Here is an 18626-nt window from a genome sequence, read left to right on the forward strand (position 1 = left end):
ATGATATTTTTAAACGATTTTAACAATATCACAATTTAACATCTTAACAATCTTGAGAGATAGGGAGATGTTATTATTACTCCCATTTTAGAGGTGAGAAGACTGAGGCAGTTAGAGTTTGTGATGTGTCCAATGTCATACATCTATTAAGACTCTGAAGATGAATTTGGATCTTCCTGACTCCAGGTCTAGTACCCAGAGAACTCCATATAGATCCTTCTTCATTTTCTGAATTCTCAAAAGAACAGCCTCACTAGTGCTATGTATAAAGTTTTTGTTTCCCTTGCACATGTGGTGTTCCATTCTTTTAAGTTCCTCAGTGGAGACTTAAATTTAGTTTCTTACCCCAGACTAGGTTTGTAATCTTGCTTATGTACAAAACTTACTGGTTAGTTATTATACTTGCATAGGTATTTTTCCTTGCTCTGCCCCCTTCTATATTTAATTATAAGATTTTCTAATTCTGGAGACTTCTTAAGGGTAGGGACTAACACTTTTATATGTGTATTCCTAGAGTTTAGGACAGTGCCAGTCACTTAATATGCATAATAGTTGTTTTATTTAAATTGATTTGATTGACTGATTTTTCTTTTGTATTCATTGTGTCTAGTACAAAACCTTTTGTGTAGTAGACACCAAGATTAGATTATTGTTGGACTTGAAATCAAAGAACCTAGCTTCAAATTGTTCATTTTTCACTAACTACCTGGATAACTTTGGAAAAATCATTTAACTTTTTCAATTTCCTCATTTGTAAATAATAATAGCATTTATATAGCATTTTGATGAAGTTATAAGGAAGTTTTGTGTATTACCTAATTTGATCCTAATAATAGACCTGTGAAATGTTATTATTGTATCCATTTAATAAATGAGGAAACTAAAATTAAGAAATTAAATGGCTTCCCTAGGGTCACAAAGCTAGTAAAAATATAAGGGAGCATTAGAGCAGCTAAGTGTCACAGTGGATAGCACTGGATTTGAATTTTGGAAGATTACTAGCAGTGTGATCCTGGGCAAGTCATTAACTCTGTTTGCCTTAGTTTCCTCATCTGTAAAATGAGTTGGAGAAGGAAATGACAAAACACTCCAGTATACAAGAATACCCCAGAGTCATGAAAAGATGGACATAAATGGAAAAAGTGACTGAACAACTAAACTTGCTGGGTCAAAGTTCATTTCAATCTATCCATTGCTCTACATATCTGTCTCTGGAAAGGAAGGAATTGATATCTTTTAAAATCCATGATCTAAAGTCTAAATTTTTGCTAAAATGAAGTAATTTTTCCTTTTTGGAAACTGAGTAACCTGCCTACAAAATAAACTGGGCTGTTATATTTGGTGTGTGTGTGTGTGTGTGTGTGTGTATGTGTGTGTGTGTTTGGATATACAATACACACATATATACACATTCATATATGTATATACACATATACACATGCATATGTAAATATATGCTGTGTGTCTATAGAGATGCACACACATGTACATATATGTACACACATCAGTTAAATCACTGGCCCAGAGTGAGTTTAGATTTGAACTCAGATTCTCCTGATGCCAGAGCTAGTGCTCCACTTAGCTTTCCCTTGTGTACATATTTTTTATTAAAATAGCAGTTCTGCTCTCAAACCTAGTAATTTTTGTCATGACCTATACTTTTTTTCTCATTCCCTGATTGATACTTCAACCAAAGTCCAATCATCATATATGCTCAGGGTATTCAGATATTCTTTTGCAGTAATTCTCCTGGGAAATGAAAATTCCTTTAAAAAGTTTTATTATGGGTGCTGCTGAGGAGGAGTGGAGGATTCAATTGAATTCTTTTTCTATTTAGCAAATCAGAGCAAAATTTTTGATTTGCTTTAAATATTGGACTTCTACATTTAAATAAACAAGATATTCAGGTAAGGGTTGGAAGTATATTGGAGGGTGGTAGTGGGGTTGCTACACACAAAGCCCTTACCTGCTTTTTTTTTTTTTCAGCATGAAGAAATGCTTTAGATGAAGGACGTCCTGCTCTATTTTTCAATCAGCTCCCAGAGTATGCTTCATCATGCATCCCTTTTCCTATTCTTCTTTAATATCTCCCCATCTCCACTTGCCTACCCAATTTAGAAAAAAAAAAGTTTAGAAATGCTACTCGTTCTATATCTGTTGCAATTTTGAAAAACTTTCCAAAATTATTTCTGTTTACTACTAACATAGGATTTGCTAGTTCCTGAAAGACTATATATGGCTCAATTTTTTTTGCTCTCCAGGTTCCTAAAAGTATCCATTCCCAAACAAATGTTCTCTAGGCTGTCTCATTACACTAGAGGTTTCTAACCACCTGTGATCATTTTGTTAACATAATTCAAATTATCTCTTGAGCCAGTTGCAAATAACTCCTGAAGGGATCTTTCTATGTCCTTCACATGAGATAATTTCCTTTTAGTAACTATGAGTACTCTTCTTTTTTTTTTTTCTTCTGATTTTTTTTCATTAGTTGATCTAATTATTCTACATAAAACCTAGAATATTCTTTCCTCTGCTCCGTTTTACCTAAATGACATTAAATGTCCATATCTTAAACTGCTAAAGTCAATGACAACAGAAAAAAGATCAGATCGATTGATAAATATTGCAGTTCATTCACTTCTTACTTTCACTCTGATTTTAAAGAGTCTACTTTATGTTATCTATCTAATGGCAGTGAACAGAGTGGAAATGGTAAAATGTCATAGAGCCCCTAATTTTTTACAAATGGCTTGGGGGAATTTAAAATTTTATATTTGAACATATGTGTCTACTGCTTTGGAAATGAAGCAAGTAAACTTCCTGACTCTGGAGAAACTGGGAATCTGTCCAATTCCCCTTATCCTTTACTTCTTACTTATCTTTAGACTATGAAAAGATTGCACACTAACCACTTTGATGCAAAGTTTTCCTACCTAAAATGTAACAGCATTATAGATATATTATTTGTGGAATTACTTTTAATAGATCAAGAGTATTAAATGTTGGTGTTGCAACTGACTTCTTGACAGCTCAATGGAATACAATGAAATATAATTCATGCATTAGTTAATTGATATTTGTTGGGTAACTACTATATACATTTTATTGTGGAAAACCCAAAGAAATGTAAGATGTGAATTCTGCCCTCAATAAGCTAATAATTTGATTGGAGGAGTTGAGGTTAAACTCATCAACAGGTAACATAGAAGCCAATAGAAGGTAGGTTCCAGTTTTTTAATAATACAGATTATAAATCCTTAAGAGGTATAATATGACCCAGTGACCAACCTTTGAATTTGGAGTTGAAGGATATAGGTGTGAATGCCAAAGCACCTTTTACTTCCTGCCTTCTTTGGCAAATTACTTAACCTTTTCAGACCTTGTTTTATTCATCTGTGAAATGAAGCAGGGTGTGTGTGGGATACAAGTGTGAACTAGATGACTACTAAGATCATTTCCAGTTCTAAATCTACAACTCTGAACTTTAAGAAGTTAGAGAAGGAGAACATTTGCTTTTGGAATAGTCAGAGAAGACTTATTAGAAAAGATGAAATTTGAATTAATTCTTAAAGTATAAATAGGATTTGGAAAGAGAGAAGTATTTCAAGTAGGGAAAAATTAGATGAATAAAGGTCCTGAGGCAAAGTACCACAAGGTTTATGTTCAGTGGGTAAATGATTAATCTAGTTTTTCTTATGTTCATATGGGAAAGTAATTAAAGCAAGAGAGGTAGAAGGAGACTAGAACCTGGAGGCTTTAGTTTATAGTTTAAGAATTTAGTCTTCATCCTATAGGCAACAAAAAACAAAGAAAAGAGGAGGTAATATTTTAGGAAGTTTTACATGGCAGTGATGATCAGGGTGGATTGGAAGTGGGGAATCTTAAAAAGAAAAAAACAGCTAGAACGTTACTGTCATGGTTAGACTTGTGATGATGCATTGAACTAGGGTGGGAGAGGAAAGAAAAGGAAAGGACAAGAAATATTATAAAGGAAGAAATAATAGGACTGGGCAATAGTGCCAGGAGTTTTGGTCTCTAATCAACCAATCAACCAACCATTAAGTATTTATGAAAATCTAACTATGTATCAGGTATTGGGAATACAAGGAAAGGAAAAAAAAATCTCTGCTCTTAGGATGTTTTATTTTAATGGAAAGCAAAATGTACTTATATAGGCACACATAAACTATAAACAGACTAGAAAAAGATTAATAATGACCTATGGAACAAATCTGTATTCTGGCTTATCATTTTTAGCTTGCTGGACATACCAAAACAAAAAATAAGTAGATTTGGCTCAAGTGTCATAGTTTGCTGATCTCAAGACTAGATGAATGTAAAATTTTAGTCAGGAAGTATTTAGTGACTAGAGGACTGAAAAAAAATCTTTTGCAAAAGGTGGGGGTTTTACCTGAGTCTTCAAGAAAACAGATTCTAAGAGATGAGAGTAAAGAGGAGATATATTCATATCATGGAGGACAGCAAATGTAAAGGAACATTATGTGCAAGAAACAAGATATAGACTAGTCTGACTGGATCATAAATTTTATAGAACTGAGGAAAATATAAAAAAAACTGTTGTCATTTATCCTTCATTTTAGCAGAGTGCCAGTAACTTCAGGAGGGTAATGTCTTGATTTGCGAATTGTGCTGGCAATTGAGTGAGGCAGAACTGTGCAAAATCATCACTCTTTTCTCCAGTCATCAGGGTCCAGTGTCAAAACACAGGTCAGGATGACAGGAAATTACCCCAAATGCAAGGGGATACCTTGTTCTTTTAAAACTAAAGTCTTTTCTAAGTCACAGTCTGATTGAGGAAACATGAATTGAGGCAAAAGATGACTTAGTTTGCCCTCACAAAAAATAAGACTAGAAAGGTAGGAAAATGCCATGTAGTCTTATTAGCTCTTTAAAAAAGCTCAAAAGTAAACAGAGGTGATTAGATTTGATACTTGAAATAATTAGAACGAATAAAGGGAAGGGATAAGAGGCAAAAAATCTTGTGAACTGAAACCAACACTTAAAAGAACTGAATTTCATATTACAATCTTTTGGGGATTTGGAAGTAGGTAAGCAATTTAGACTGAATTTCAGGAAGTAAGTTCAGAATGAGGCAGTAGATAGAACTAAGTAGACAACTGTAAATCAGGGCATTCAAGTCAGGTTTATAGCAAGTCAGATTTGAGGTTAGAAGATAACAATTATAAAACCATTTCCCTAAAATAGAGTAGAACAAAGATAGAAGAGGGGTAGGGCCATTAACATTAACAGGCAATCAGAAAAGAGGATCAATTATTTTCGAGGGATAGTGAATTCAGTTTTAAATATGTTGATTGTGTTGTGACATTAGGATATTCAAGGATAAATGTTTACTGGGAAATTTAAAATATGGGATAGAGTCAGTCTTGGAGATACAGATTTGACTCACTCATATGCAAGTAATAGCTGAAACTGTGAGTATGGATGCTATTATTGAGAAACAGAGGAAAACAAAGCATCAGATACTTATACTAAGGAGTAAAAGAGGGGTCTGTCCTCCCTCCCCCCCAAAACACATACAAATACATGATTTAGGGTAGAGTGGAAATGAGGAGACACTGCAAAGCAGGAACTCCAGTCAGGGGTCTAACATTGGGTCAATTAATTGAGCAAGCAATTACTAAGCATCTAGTGTGGATCAAGCTATATGCTGTAAGAAAACATACTAAAAGTGATGTGCAAATCCTAAAGAGCTCTATAAATACTAGTTGTTGTTTTGTTAATTATACTAGGCAATGGAAATAAAAAAGAGTGAAAAGAAATAATTCTTCCCTTCAGAGAAATAGGGAATACAGTCCTTTTCCTAAATATTCTAAGCATATATTTTCCTATGAATGCACTACCTGGTAGTCTGTGAGGTTCTTGAAGGAACCTAAGAATTCGATGAAGTGTAGGTGAGAATAAAATGTATTCTATGAATGGGGGCCCACTTGTATTACACCTTAGAGATAAGTAACAAAACAGGTTTTGAGAGCGAAAGAAAAATAAAACTTCTTTCTTACAAACCTAATAAGGTGTTTTCCACTCTTTTCTCAGAGTGGAAAGGTCTCAGAAACCTTTAAGGATAGAGAATCCTTTTCCCACATTATACTTTTGCATAGCTTTAAACTTTGTTAAGCCTAAATCTTCAGTTATGTATTGATAGTTCTAGGAAGCAGGAAATACTGGAACATTTTCAAGATAAGTGATTCTTCTGACTGTCAGCTTGACTTATAAACAACCAGGTATGTAATACTCTCATAAAAAGAGCCTGCAGTAAACTCCACAACCTTTTCAGGATTCATTCTTTACTACTGTAATTGGTAGCAGAAATCATGGAAGAACAATATCATCTCTATCTTGCCAGATCCCTATAGCAATCCCATTGTTTATACTTCTTGCCTCATGAAGCCAGATGTTTATTTAGTAGTAAATAGGCTTCCTTTAGTGGAATGTTCCCTTCCAATTGTGTTTCCTCATGCTTTATAATTCCCATTTGTTCCCTGCCTACACAAGATGCTTAGCACAACTGTGTATTTTATGCTTTGGATACCATGTAAACATTGTTTAACGTGAGAAAAATGTGGTTTTCTTTTCTATACATATGTGTATCATATCATCAATTTCTCTGCAGTTAAGTAAATATTGCTCTTTCCTAGTAATCATATGTATTAGTAGTGTGATTTAATCAATTTTTCTTAGGAAGAAACTGAAATATAAAATTAATTAGGGTAAATGATGTGATCTTTCTCCACAGCTTATCTAGTAAAACCATAGATTAAGTAACATAGATAGCCTGTCCTCAGAGCATACTCACCCGCTACATAGAGGATGAATGGAAATTTTACTTCCAGTTATAACACTGAAAGCTGATTAAAATTTTTTTTCTTAGTCACTGGGTAATTTAAATGCAACATAAAAAATAGAGTCATGTTGGTGTAAAAGAGCAGTTCGTGAGTATTTGTAGGGTTATTCTAAATAGTGTACTCATTCCACAAAAGATATAATTTGAAGAAAAGTATTAGAATGCAGATAGAGTTAAATCAGGTGTAAGAAAATGTTTCTAGAAGCAGAATGCTGAAGTGAAGTGTTGAGGGAGATAGTGGAATGTATCACTAAAAGTCACAATAAAATATTAAGACACACATTTAGGGAGAAAAAATGGGAAGAAAAAAAAAAACATAACATAAAATACTACATAGTTTTGTCTTCAGAGAAGAGAGGAAAATACACTCCTTTCTTCATCTTTTCCAGAGGTAGGGGACTATGTATTTATAAGATTGCATAATTTTGTTGTATGATTTTTTCCTTCCTACCTTCCTTCCTTCTTTCCTTCCTTCCTTCCTTCCTTCCTTCCTTCTTTCCTTCCTTCTTTCCTTCCTTCCTTCCTTCCTTCCTTCCTTCCTTCCTTCCTTCCTTCCTTCCTTCCTTCCTTCCTTCTTCTTTCCTTCCTTCATTCCTTCCTTCTTTCCTTCCTTCCTTCTTTCCTTCCTTCCTTCTTTCTTTCCTTCCTTCATTCCTTCCTTCCTTCCTTCCTTCCTTCCTTCCTTCCTTCCTTCTTTTCTTCCTTCCTTCTTTTCTTCCTTCCTTCTTTTCTTCTTCCTTCCTTCCTTCCTTCTTTTCTTCCTTCCTTCTTTCCTTCCTTCCTTCTTTCCTTCCTTCCTTCTTCCTTCCTTCCTTCCTTCCTTCCTTCCTTCCTTCCTTCCTTCCTTCCTTCCTTTCTTCATTCTTTCCTTCTTTCCTTCCTTTCTTCTTTCTTTCCTTCCTCCCTCCCTTTCTCCCTCCCTCTATTCCTTTCTTCTTTCTTCCCTTCCTTTCCTTCCTCTCTCTCTTTTTTAAAAACTAGGAATGGTTTGCTGAGTAGCAAGTAAGAGGTATAATGTGAGATGCATAAATTAAAAATAGTAAAAATAAACAAAAATACTATGCACAACTATCTCATTAAGTTATGACTTTACCTAGGAGCAGAAGGCTGAATGAGATTATACTTTAAGGTCTTCTCTCTAGCTCAATTTCTATAATATATTACTAAGTATTTAATATATGGGCAGCTAAGTGGAGCAGTGAATAGGGCACCAGGCCTGGACTCAGGAAGACTCACCTTCCTGAATTCAAATCCAGTCTCAGATACTTGCTGTATGGCCCTGGGTCACTCACTTCACCTTGTTTGCCTCTCTTCTTCATCTGTAAAATGAGCTGGCATAGGAAACGTCAAATTCTTTCAGTATTTCTGTCATAAAACCCTAAATGAGGTCATAAAGAATGAGACACAACTGAAACGGTTGAATGACAACAACAATAAATGTCTACTACCGTGTTTCCCTGATGATAAGACCTATCCCGAAAATAAGCCCTCCCCTTACTGTGTAAGATTCCTCTAAAATAAGCCCTCCCCCCAAAATAAGCCCTATTAAAATTGCTACTGTAGTGAAGGTGATCTCCTGTGCTACACACTACATTACGGTACCCTCTGTATGTACCATTCCCCCCTAACCTCCCCTCCCCCCCCCCGGGTAAAACGCACGCCACACTCTGAGCTGCATTCAATCAGAGCTGCAGCAGTGAGCCGTCATCCTATTCTTCCCCAGTGATTTGCTTGCTGGCGCCATTGAGAGCAGTGCCGCGGAGGAAAGCTGAGGCAGGACAACATAAAAACCCAGTATGTAAGTGGGAGTGAGGGGGCATGATGGAGGATAAAAGGGGCATGATAGAGGATAAAAGAACTTAGGGGGCATGATGAAGGATAAAAGAAGAACTCAGGGGGCATCATGGAGGATAGAAGGAGCACTCAGGGAGCATGATGGGGTTAAAACATTGAGGGGCATGATGGAATGAAAAGAAGGACTGATGGTCATAATTTTATTATTCTGTCTGCACGGGTCACCTGTGTTTTGGCAATTCGTTTGGATGGAAAGAAAGCCACACCTCTAATCATCAGTAAGGGCAAGAAAGATAAGATTGAACGTGTATCAGGCATTTACATTCTTGAAACCGAAAAAGCCTGGTGTACACAAGCCATTATAAGAAAGTGGGTTGATTTAATGCTGCCACTTGTTATGCGAGGTAACCAAAGAGGCCTGATAATCTGGGATTCAGCCAACATTCACCGCACTAAAGAAATGAAGAACTTCCTTGCAGAGAGAAGAATAGATCAAGTAATGATTCCTGCAGGAATGACTGCCTATCTCCAGACCCTTGGTATTGCAATAAACTAGCCATTCAAGGACTATTTACGCGTGGAAGTCAATGACAACATTGAAAATAGAATGGAAAGAAATCAGCGTGGAAACTTTGTGAAGCCCTGTCTGCAAGAAGTCATGACTTGGGTGAAGAAGTCATGGGATAAAATTACTGACAGCTGTGTCACCAAGACACTATGAGCAGGTTACCTGGACAAGACATGTTCATTTAAAGAGAGCTATATTGCTGACATGACAGATTGGGTCCACTTCTTCTGAAGGAGATAGAGGCGCAAGACATCCAGGATGGAATTCAGGGTATGGACATTTATGACGATATTGTTGAAGAAGATGACATGATCATTATTGAATAAAGGTACTTTTTTTTGTTCACATTTACCTGTTTATTAAAATTGCTGTCAATGTTCATTAAAATAAGCCCTCCCCTGAAAATAAGCCCTCTGGTGTTTTTCTGTCCAAAAAAATAATAAGACAGTGTCTTATTGTTGGGGAAATGAGGTATATTTCAAGAACTGAGCCTCTGTTCTGGGGACAACAAGCAATTTTTTTCATCCTGAGGAAGGATTAACAACCCTAAATCTAGAGACTTAGGATCCTACCAAACAATCTTGTACTGGCTCCTATACTCAGACTAGATTTTATTGCATTGCTCTCTTCTAAAATGTTATTTAGAAGCTTAACTTCTGAAGTTATGTGATACGCTTGTCCTTCACTCTTAAGAATTTCTAAGTCAGCTGTTGTTTGCTTACAAAACTAAAGTTATTTTTTCTCTTTTTGATCTCTTTAAACTTTGCTCAAAGTTGTCTGAAGGTCAAGTGCCTTCATTTTAAACTCCACACCTTGAAATTAATTTCGTTTACTCTTCAAAGTAAATATAATTATTTTCTATAATAGTTTATTTTGTTCAGTTACAAGGACCTTAATATAAGTAAAAAAAAAAAACCTCCACAAACTAAATAAGCCAATTTAATAATAGAGTTTTACTCTGCCAGCAACCACACAGACCAACAAATAGAAGCTCAACATTTTAGAATGAATTAATGTGAGAAGTTTTTGTTCCACCAATGTTTAACCCCACAAAACATTTCTCACATCTCTTATGATCCATATATATTTTTATATATCCACACAGAGCTTGAATTTCCAGTTATCTGGTCACTTTCTCCTGGATACTGAAGGTTACCAAGTAGAGAAGAACTACACAGGACTCAAACAAATCCATTCTTTGATCTTTCAATATAGAAATAAATAAAGGACCTGAGCTGGCACCCCATCCATATGAGACAATTACTGTGACATTTCCTTCCAATTGGAACATGATACTTAAAAAGCCAGATGGCTTCTTCTTTAGAAAATATATATTAATGTAGAAAGTGATACCTAGATCAGTGTCTTTGGAGGTTCATCTTCAGTTTTTCAGGGGTTTTTTTTTTTTTTTCTCTATCTGAGTTTTCATCACTTCTATTTGCCACTTCACAAACTAGAGATCCTGTTGGTGTTCCATTTGGTAACTTTAGAGATGACTCATCATTTCTGGTATTGATGCATGCATATAAGAACTAAGCTTGGCTCCTTTCCCTGTACCTTACTTTTTTGGTTCCATGCATTTATTTTACTTCAGTTCAAAAAGCATCTATTATGAGCTTACTATGTGCTATACAAAGCAGCAAAGTCCCTGTTCTCAAGTTTACAATACAGTAAGATGGATGAATCATTTATACAAATAAGTATTCTATAAAATAAAAAGATAAAAGGAGTACTTCAGAAAAAAAAGTTGAGATATGTGAAAATGAAGTTGTTGAATTATTTCAGTCATATATGACTTTCCATGACCTCATTTGAGGTTTTCTTGGCAAAAATACTACAGTGGCTCGCCATTTCTTTCTCATTTTACAAATGAGAAAATTGAGGCAAAGGGGAATTGTCTTTTTCAGAATCATATAGCTGATAAAGTCTGAGGCAAATTTGAAGTCAGGTCCTCCTGACTGTGGGGTGGCACTCTTTTTGCTGTGTAATCTAACTATTTCAATGAAGTACTTATTTTAGTAGGATCATAGCAGCTTGGATTATAGCATTATAAATCTAAAGCTGAAAAGAACTTCTGGTTGGAAGAAACTTGGACCAGGGATATTAAGAGATTTAGGAATGTATATAGGAAGTAATTGTGTGTCAAAGGATCTTCAGAGGACTGAAGAAGATTTTATAAAGGAGATGACACTGGTGGCACTAGTGGGTGAGAGGGATGCACACAGCATAAAGATGAATACAAGGAAGCAGAGATGTCACAACAAGGTCAAAGAATGGATATCCATGGCATTGGGGAGACACTGAAGATTTATGATCAAGAAAATGATGTAATCATTGTAATATAATGTAATGTAATCATCTACAACAGGGATTCTTACCTCTGGGAGCCTGTGGATTTGTGGATAGATTTCAGGGCATGTGTGACCTTGGTGAAAGAAATCACATTTTTATTTTCACTAATTTATTCTTGAAATTTTAGCATTTTCTTCAATGATGAATTTTTAAAATATTCTGAGAAAATTTTAGCCTAGTACACAGGCTTTACTAGATTGCCAAAAGGGTCCATGAGACAAAAATAATTAAGAATCCCTGGTTGGCAGCAATATAAAGGATACGTTAGAAATTGGATATTTGTTAAAATTAATTAAATTAAATAAAAGGAATCTAAGGTACATAGTTATTGAGCAATAAACAATGATTTAATAGAAGGCTAGCAAGTTACCATTAAATCAAGCCAACTAATCACTCAGTAATTAGTGACAAGGGAGTGATTTACAGATCTTATTTTTATAACAGAAAAGAGGAATAAAAATTAGGAAACTTATTTTGAACATAATTCAATTAGAAGATACAAGTCAGCTGACTAGTTTGCTTCTCCAAGACTTTTTTTTAATTATAGTTTTTTATTTACAAGATATATGCATGGGTAGTTTTTCAGCATTGACCCTTGCAAAACCTGTTCCAACTTTTCCCTTCCTTCCCCTCACCCCCTTCCCTAGATGGCAGGTAGACACATATATGTTAAATATGTTAAAGCATATGTTAAATAAAATATATGCATGCATATCCATGCAGTTATTTTGCTGCACAAGAAAAATTGGGCTTAGACATAAGATATAAATAACCTGAGAAGGAAATCAAAAATGCAAGTGGACAAAAACAGGGAATGGAAATGCTATGTGTGGTTCTTACTCAATTCCCATAGTTCTTGTGCTGGGTGTAGCTGGTTCTCATCATTTTGAACAAATGGAACTGATTTGGTTCATCTCATTGCTGAAGATGGCCATGTCCATCAGAATTGATCATCATATAGTATTGTTGTTGAAGTATATAATGACCTCCTGGTCCTGTTCATTTCACTCAGCATTAGTTATTCCAGTATCTCCAGGCCTTTCTGAAATCATCCTGCTGATCATTTCTTACAGAACAATAATATTCCATAACATTCATATACAACAACTTCTTTAGCCATTCTCCAATTGATGAACATCTATTCAATTTCCAGTTTCTAACCACTACAAAAAGGGCTGCCACAAACATTTTTGCACATACAGGTCCCTTTCCCTTTCTCCATGACTTTCTTAATTCATACTGTTGACAAGATTAAATTGTCAAAGTGAAATTATACCACCAGTTGTTGTTCTATAGGTGATATCTTTTGCAACCAGAAAGCTTACTGCAAAAGAAAAACTTTGCAATTAGCACTTACTTCCCACTCCCCAGCTGCCAATCTTGGAAGATTCCATTACTCAACTTAGATTTAGCCTGTAGCTAAAAAACAAACAAATAAACAAAAATACACTAAAACCCAAACCAAAAAACAAAACAAAACCAAAAACAAACAACTTCCCCTGCCCCACAACTCTATGCACTAAGATTGGAAAGAGGAACTTAGCCTTTAGTCAACTACCTCTTTCTCCAGCTGCTAAAAAGGGGAAATTAGCTTTTCAAAAGAATCTTATAATGATTATTTTATTCATAAAAGATATATTTCTTTAAATGATCTGCTAATAAAAACTAATCAGTCTATTTACTGGAGCTATAGGTAACCCAGACTGAATAGAATATCTATGTTAGTTTGGCTTAGCTGTCAGGACTAGTTTTTTCTAAAGAAAGGAGTGAAATCTTATAGTCAAACTAAAAATAAGTCAAAGTAATCAATACTTATTTCCCTTTCAGATTGAAACTAGGAAGACCTGTTAGATTGTTTCTGAAAGTCCAGATTAAAGGCAATATGGATATGATTTAGGATGATAGGGGAAAATAGAAAGGGGGTAGATATAAGATACTTAGATGTCAAATTGAGAGGACTTGGTAATAATAAAAATGGAGAGGGTGTTAGAGAAAGAAGAATGAACATGTAGGATTTAAGGTTCTGAAAGAATATTCTATTATAGAAATATTAAAAGTAATTGGAAATGTGAGATTGGTGCTCATGGAAAATGATGACATAGATTTATGCATACAGGTGCTCATGTGAAAAAGATATGGCTTTATTTACTATGGTTAAGAGGCCTGGATTGGAAATCAGGATACCATTCACTACTATGTGATTTGGCAACAATCTTTTTATTCTCCTTCTTTCATCTTGACATTTTTTGTCCTCTTTTCTTGAAACTTTTTCTTCTCTATCTAGGATTGGGCTAGATAATCTGTAAAATTCCAGTGAATCTATTGTATGATTCCAACCTGCTATTAAAATGAACTGTCTTCTGAGAGAAGAAATATATTAAGCAATCAATACTCATGAAGAAAGGACAGATTAGTTGACCAAATTAGCTAATTATAATTGAAATCTTTATACAGAAGAGGAGGAGGAAATAAAACTGCTCATGTATATATACCAAACTAAATAACATAGAATCAGGTAATGGTAGAGAGAATGCCAGGTCTGAAGTCAGGAAGACTTACCTTTCAGAGTTCAAGTCTGGACTCAGACATTACTAGCTCTGTGATTTGGACAAGTCAATTAACTCTGTTTGCCTCAGTTTCCTCATATGTGAAATGATCTGGAGAAGGAAATAGCAACCCACTGCAGTATCTTACAAGAGAGTCCCAAATGGGATCAGAAATAATTGGATAAAACTGAAACAAGTTAATGATAGCAAAAAACAACAAAGAAAGAAAATAGCAAAGATTCTGCCAAATTAACTGGAAACAAAAATCCAAGAAAGAAGACAATAAAACCAATAATTAGAGATATCACTACTTACATAAAGCATGGGACATTAAAATAAATAAATTGTAGATTCTATCTGCTCCCTCCTCTACAAATATATTCTGCACTCTCCATTCTTTATGCTTTTGCTGTGCCTTGTCCTTTAAATGCCTTTGCCCCGATCCCTATGAAGATCTTCAAAATCTAAATCAAGTATTATTTTTCCAGTAAGACTGATCTTTCTCTACTGCCCAAACTGAAAATGAACTCTCCACTCTCTGAGTTCTTATAACAACTGACATAATACAAGGCAGATATTTAGTGTGTAGTGGGTATTTAACAATTGTTTATGATAGATTGAATTGTATCTCTCATTCCAAGAATATTAGAATTGAAAGAAAACTCTGGAATCATCTATTTCAATTGTAGCTGGAATAAGTGGTTGATTAGCCCTTGTTAAAAGAGATTTAGGGAAGATAATCCATTACTTTGCCAGCCTTCTCATTCCACTTTTGTATGACTTAATATTTAGGAAAATTTTCCTTACCAGTTTGCCAGTTGTAGTCATTGTTCCTTATTCTTCTCTGGGGACAACCAGGAATGATTCCAATCTCTCTTTCACTTGATTGTTATTGGTGTAGTGGATAGACTCTTGGGATGATACTCAGGAAGAACTGAATTTAAATCTGCTCAGGCACTTAATGATTTTATGTTCATAACCAGAGTAGTCCTCGGCTGACATATCAATTTGTTTACTAAATAAATCAAGTGTTAGCTGGCAGAGGTAGTGTGTGTGAGTGTGTGTGTGTGTGTGTGTGTGTGTGTGTGTGTATTATAGAATATTTCATTTCTATTTGGGGGTTATGAAAATATTATTGATTTTCTGTTTATCGTGGAAACTGCTACAAGACTTGGAGTTTACAGACTGACCTTACATTTATGAATTAAGATGACTTAATAATGAATGAGAACACTTGGTAATATCAACATAATTGAATCTCAGTCTTTCCTCTGATTGGCTTTACTTTTATACAAAGGTATTTTCAACTATGTTGTCAAAAAAAAGTATAATAGAGAATAATGTATTTGATTCTCAAATAATCCATCAAAATGCCAAGAATGTTAATTTAATTTAAATAGGTAGTCAGATGGTACAGTGGATAAAGTACTGGACGTAGAAGGAGAAAGACCTGAGTTCTAATGTGAGGGCAAACACTTACTAGTCCTGTGACTGAATACATCACTTAACTTCTATCTCAGTTTCCTCAAATGTAAAATGAAAATATTAACCAATTTAATTTTGGGGCTCATTCTGAGAATTAAAGGAAATAATTGTAAAGCACTTAGCACATTGACTGGCATAGTAATTATTTAATAAATGCCTTTTCCCTTTTTTCCTGTCTTTCAAATACCTGAAACAGATTATCATAGTTTCCTGTAATTTTCTCCTGGTAAGTCTAAAACAGTTTCTGACATGGCATGATCTTAGAGCTTTTTATTATACTAATTTCTTGTTTCTTGATATTTCCATTTTGTTAATGGCCTTCTTTCCTTCCCTCCCTTGAAATGTACAATATTTAAGATTAAATACAACACTGCAGATGGTTGTTGAGTTGTTTTTGACTGTGTCAACTTTTTGTGACCTCATTTGGGATTTTCTTGGCAAAGACACTGGGGTAGTTTACCATTTTCTTTTCCAGGTTTCCATTTTACAGTTGAGGAACCTGAGACAAGCAGAAGTTAAGTGGCTTGCCCAGGATCCCACAGCTAGTAAGTGTCTGAGGCTGGATTTGAACTCTGGAAGACTACTTTCTCTGACTTCACGCCTAGGATTTTACCCACTGTGTTTGAGGCTGAATTTGAACTCAAGTTCTCTGGCTCTCAAGCCCAGTACTCAAACTACTGTACCACCTAGCTGCCTGCCAATCTTACAGATAGAGTCTGATTAAAATAAAGTAGAACAAGAATATTCCATCTTTCTATCTCCCTATCAAAATTCTTTCACCCCCTCATCACCTTGTTCTGAAAACTTTGTCTCACTTCATGAAGGCTCATATTGCAATAGCTATTTTTTTTTGTCTGCTGCATTACACTGTTAGGAATATAGATTTCTTTGAAAGATATTACAGAACAATACAATACAAGATTATGAGTGGTATCACCTCATAAATCAGTGAGAAGCAGTGAAGGGAAAGAAGTTTTCAGAAAGTTTGAGGTAAGATCTGGCTGAGCAAAATTATCCCAGGGGCATTTAAGAATGAAATTAAAGAAAACAACTAACGAAGGATGGAAACAGTCTATGAAGATGTTTCTATCAAATATTTCCCTTTGTTATTAAGAAGTTGCCACATTTAGATGGCAACTACAGAACTATAACCATGATGTGCCATGTGAAGAATTAGAAAAGATACCAGTAAAACAGAGATTGTAAAAAGCAGTTAGGCTAAACCAATTATACATAAAGGAAGTCTGCACTAGAGGCAACATCATTGTGAAGACATTGAGGAATCATTTTTCTAGTTATTTGAACGTGGTGTCAGATAGTTTATTAGTATTTATTAAACTCCTTCTAAAGGCTAAACACTATACTAAGAGATAGAGAGACAAAAAAGACAAAAACACTAAATGCAAGAATACCAAGGGACATAAAAGTTGCATAGTGAGTAAACTGCAGGTCTGGACTCTGGAAAACTCATCTTTCCAAGTTTAAATCTGGTCTCAGATACTTACTAGCTCTGTGACCCTGGGCAAGTTACTTAATTCTGTTTTGCCTCAGTTTCTGGGACAAGAAAATGGCAAACCACTTTAGTATCTCTCCAAGAAAACCTCAAATATGGTCATGAATAACTAATAGACAACCATGAAAGGATAGCAAAGCCTTAGGGGGAAAAAAAGAAAAACTTCAGATCATATTTTTACTCAAAAATTGCTAACAAAAGAGATTGACACACTTTCCTACTTGATCTCTCTATATAATTTTTGAGTATAATTTAACATTGAGGATGATCTCGCAGAAGGAATAGGAAGGGAACAGTCAAGCTTTCACAAATGATATCTTATAGGAGATTAATCTTATTTCAATTAATCTAATTGATTAAAAGGTCTAGAAAATGCAAGACTCCATTATACTTATTTATTGAGTATGATTCGATAGTACTCATTGCCACCTTAGAGACACCTTCTGTGTGTTTCAGAACCAGATACAATCCCTGAAGAAACATGATATAAAAGAAAATGTTATTCTTTGGACCTCTGATTGTTAATATTAAGTAATTAAAAAAACAATGATGCATGCTTGTCAAAAATGTTAATAAAAGGTACAATCACAATAGAATCCAAATGGATGAAGGGGGGAAATGCACTTAAATAGCTACTATGTGCCAAATCCTAGTTCTAAGCACTTGACAACTATTTCATTTAATCTTCACAGCAACTCTGAGAGTTAGATGTCACTACTATACTCTTGAGATTAAATGACTTCCAAAGATCATACAGCTAATATGTTTGAAGTCAGATCTGAACTTTTATCTTTCTGACTCCAGCATTTTAGCCACTGTATCAATTTGCTTCTTATGATGATTTCACTATAATGAGATCACCTAGATATTTCTATTTTCTATTTTCTGATGACATTGTATTGATTACTTTGAGTCTGAAATATTGAAAGCTGCAAACATTGAAGAGTCAGCTTGCTTTAGAAAACAAAAACCAAAGGGATAAAATATGATTATTTTCTAGATTTGTAAGGACAATCTGCAGAGCTGCTCTATTTGTACATATGAGTTGGACAGACATTGAGAGTAAAAAATGTGCTTATCTTAAAATTGAATAGGAAGAGGAAAATGAACTGGATTGCTATGGTATAATTCTGCCTTTAAAAAAAATAACGAACTTATCCTAAGACAAGTTTTTTTCCTTCCATTTTTCCAACCAAGAAATATTCTTTTGATTATTCTATATGACTGTGAGTCTTGGAATGCTATAGTAAAAGAAGAATAGAAATTGAAGATCTTCAAGAATATAATGGAAAGTTGCATGGCAAGAGCCAACAGGCTATTGCATATCACTAGAAACAAATAAGGCAGGAGAAAAATTGTAAGAATACTATATGTGGCAGTCTCATAGCTATGGTAAAGATGACTAATGGACAGCTTGTATACTTAGATAGCAATGCATTGGTAAGAAATCTCAAGAAAGATCCTCTGTATATTTGGTTGACCTCC

This window comes from Antechinus flavipes, chromosome 4, assembly GCF_016432865.1.
Source record: "Antechinus flavipes isolate AdamAnt ecotype Samford, QLD, Australia chromosome 4, AdamAnt_v2, whole genome shotgun sequence".
Lineage (NCBI taxonomy): Eukaryota > Metazoa > Chordata > Mammalia > Dasyuromorphia > Dasyuridae > Antechinus > Antechinus flavipes.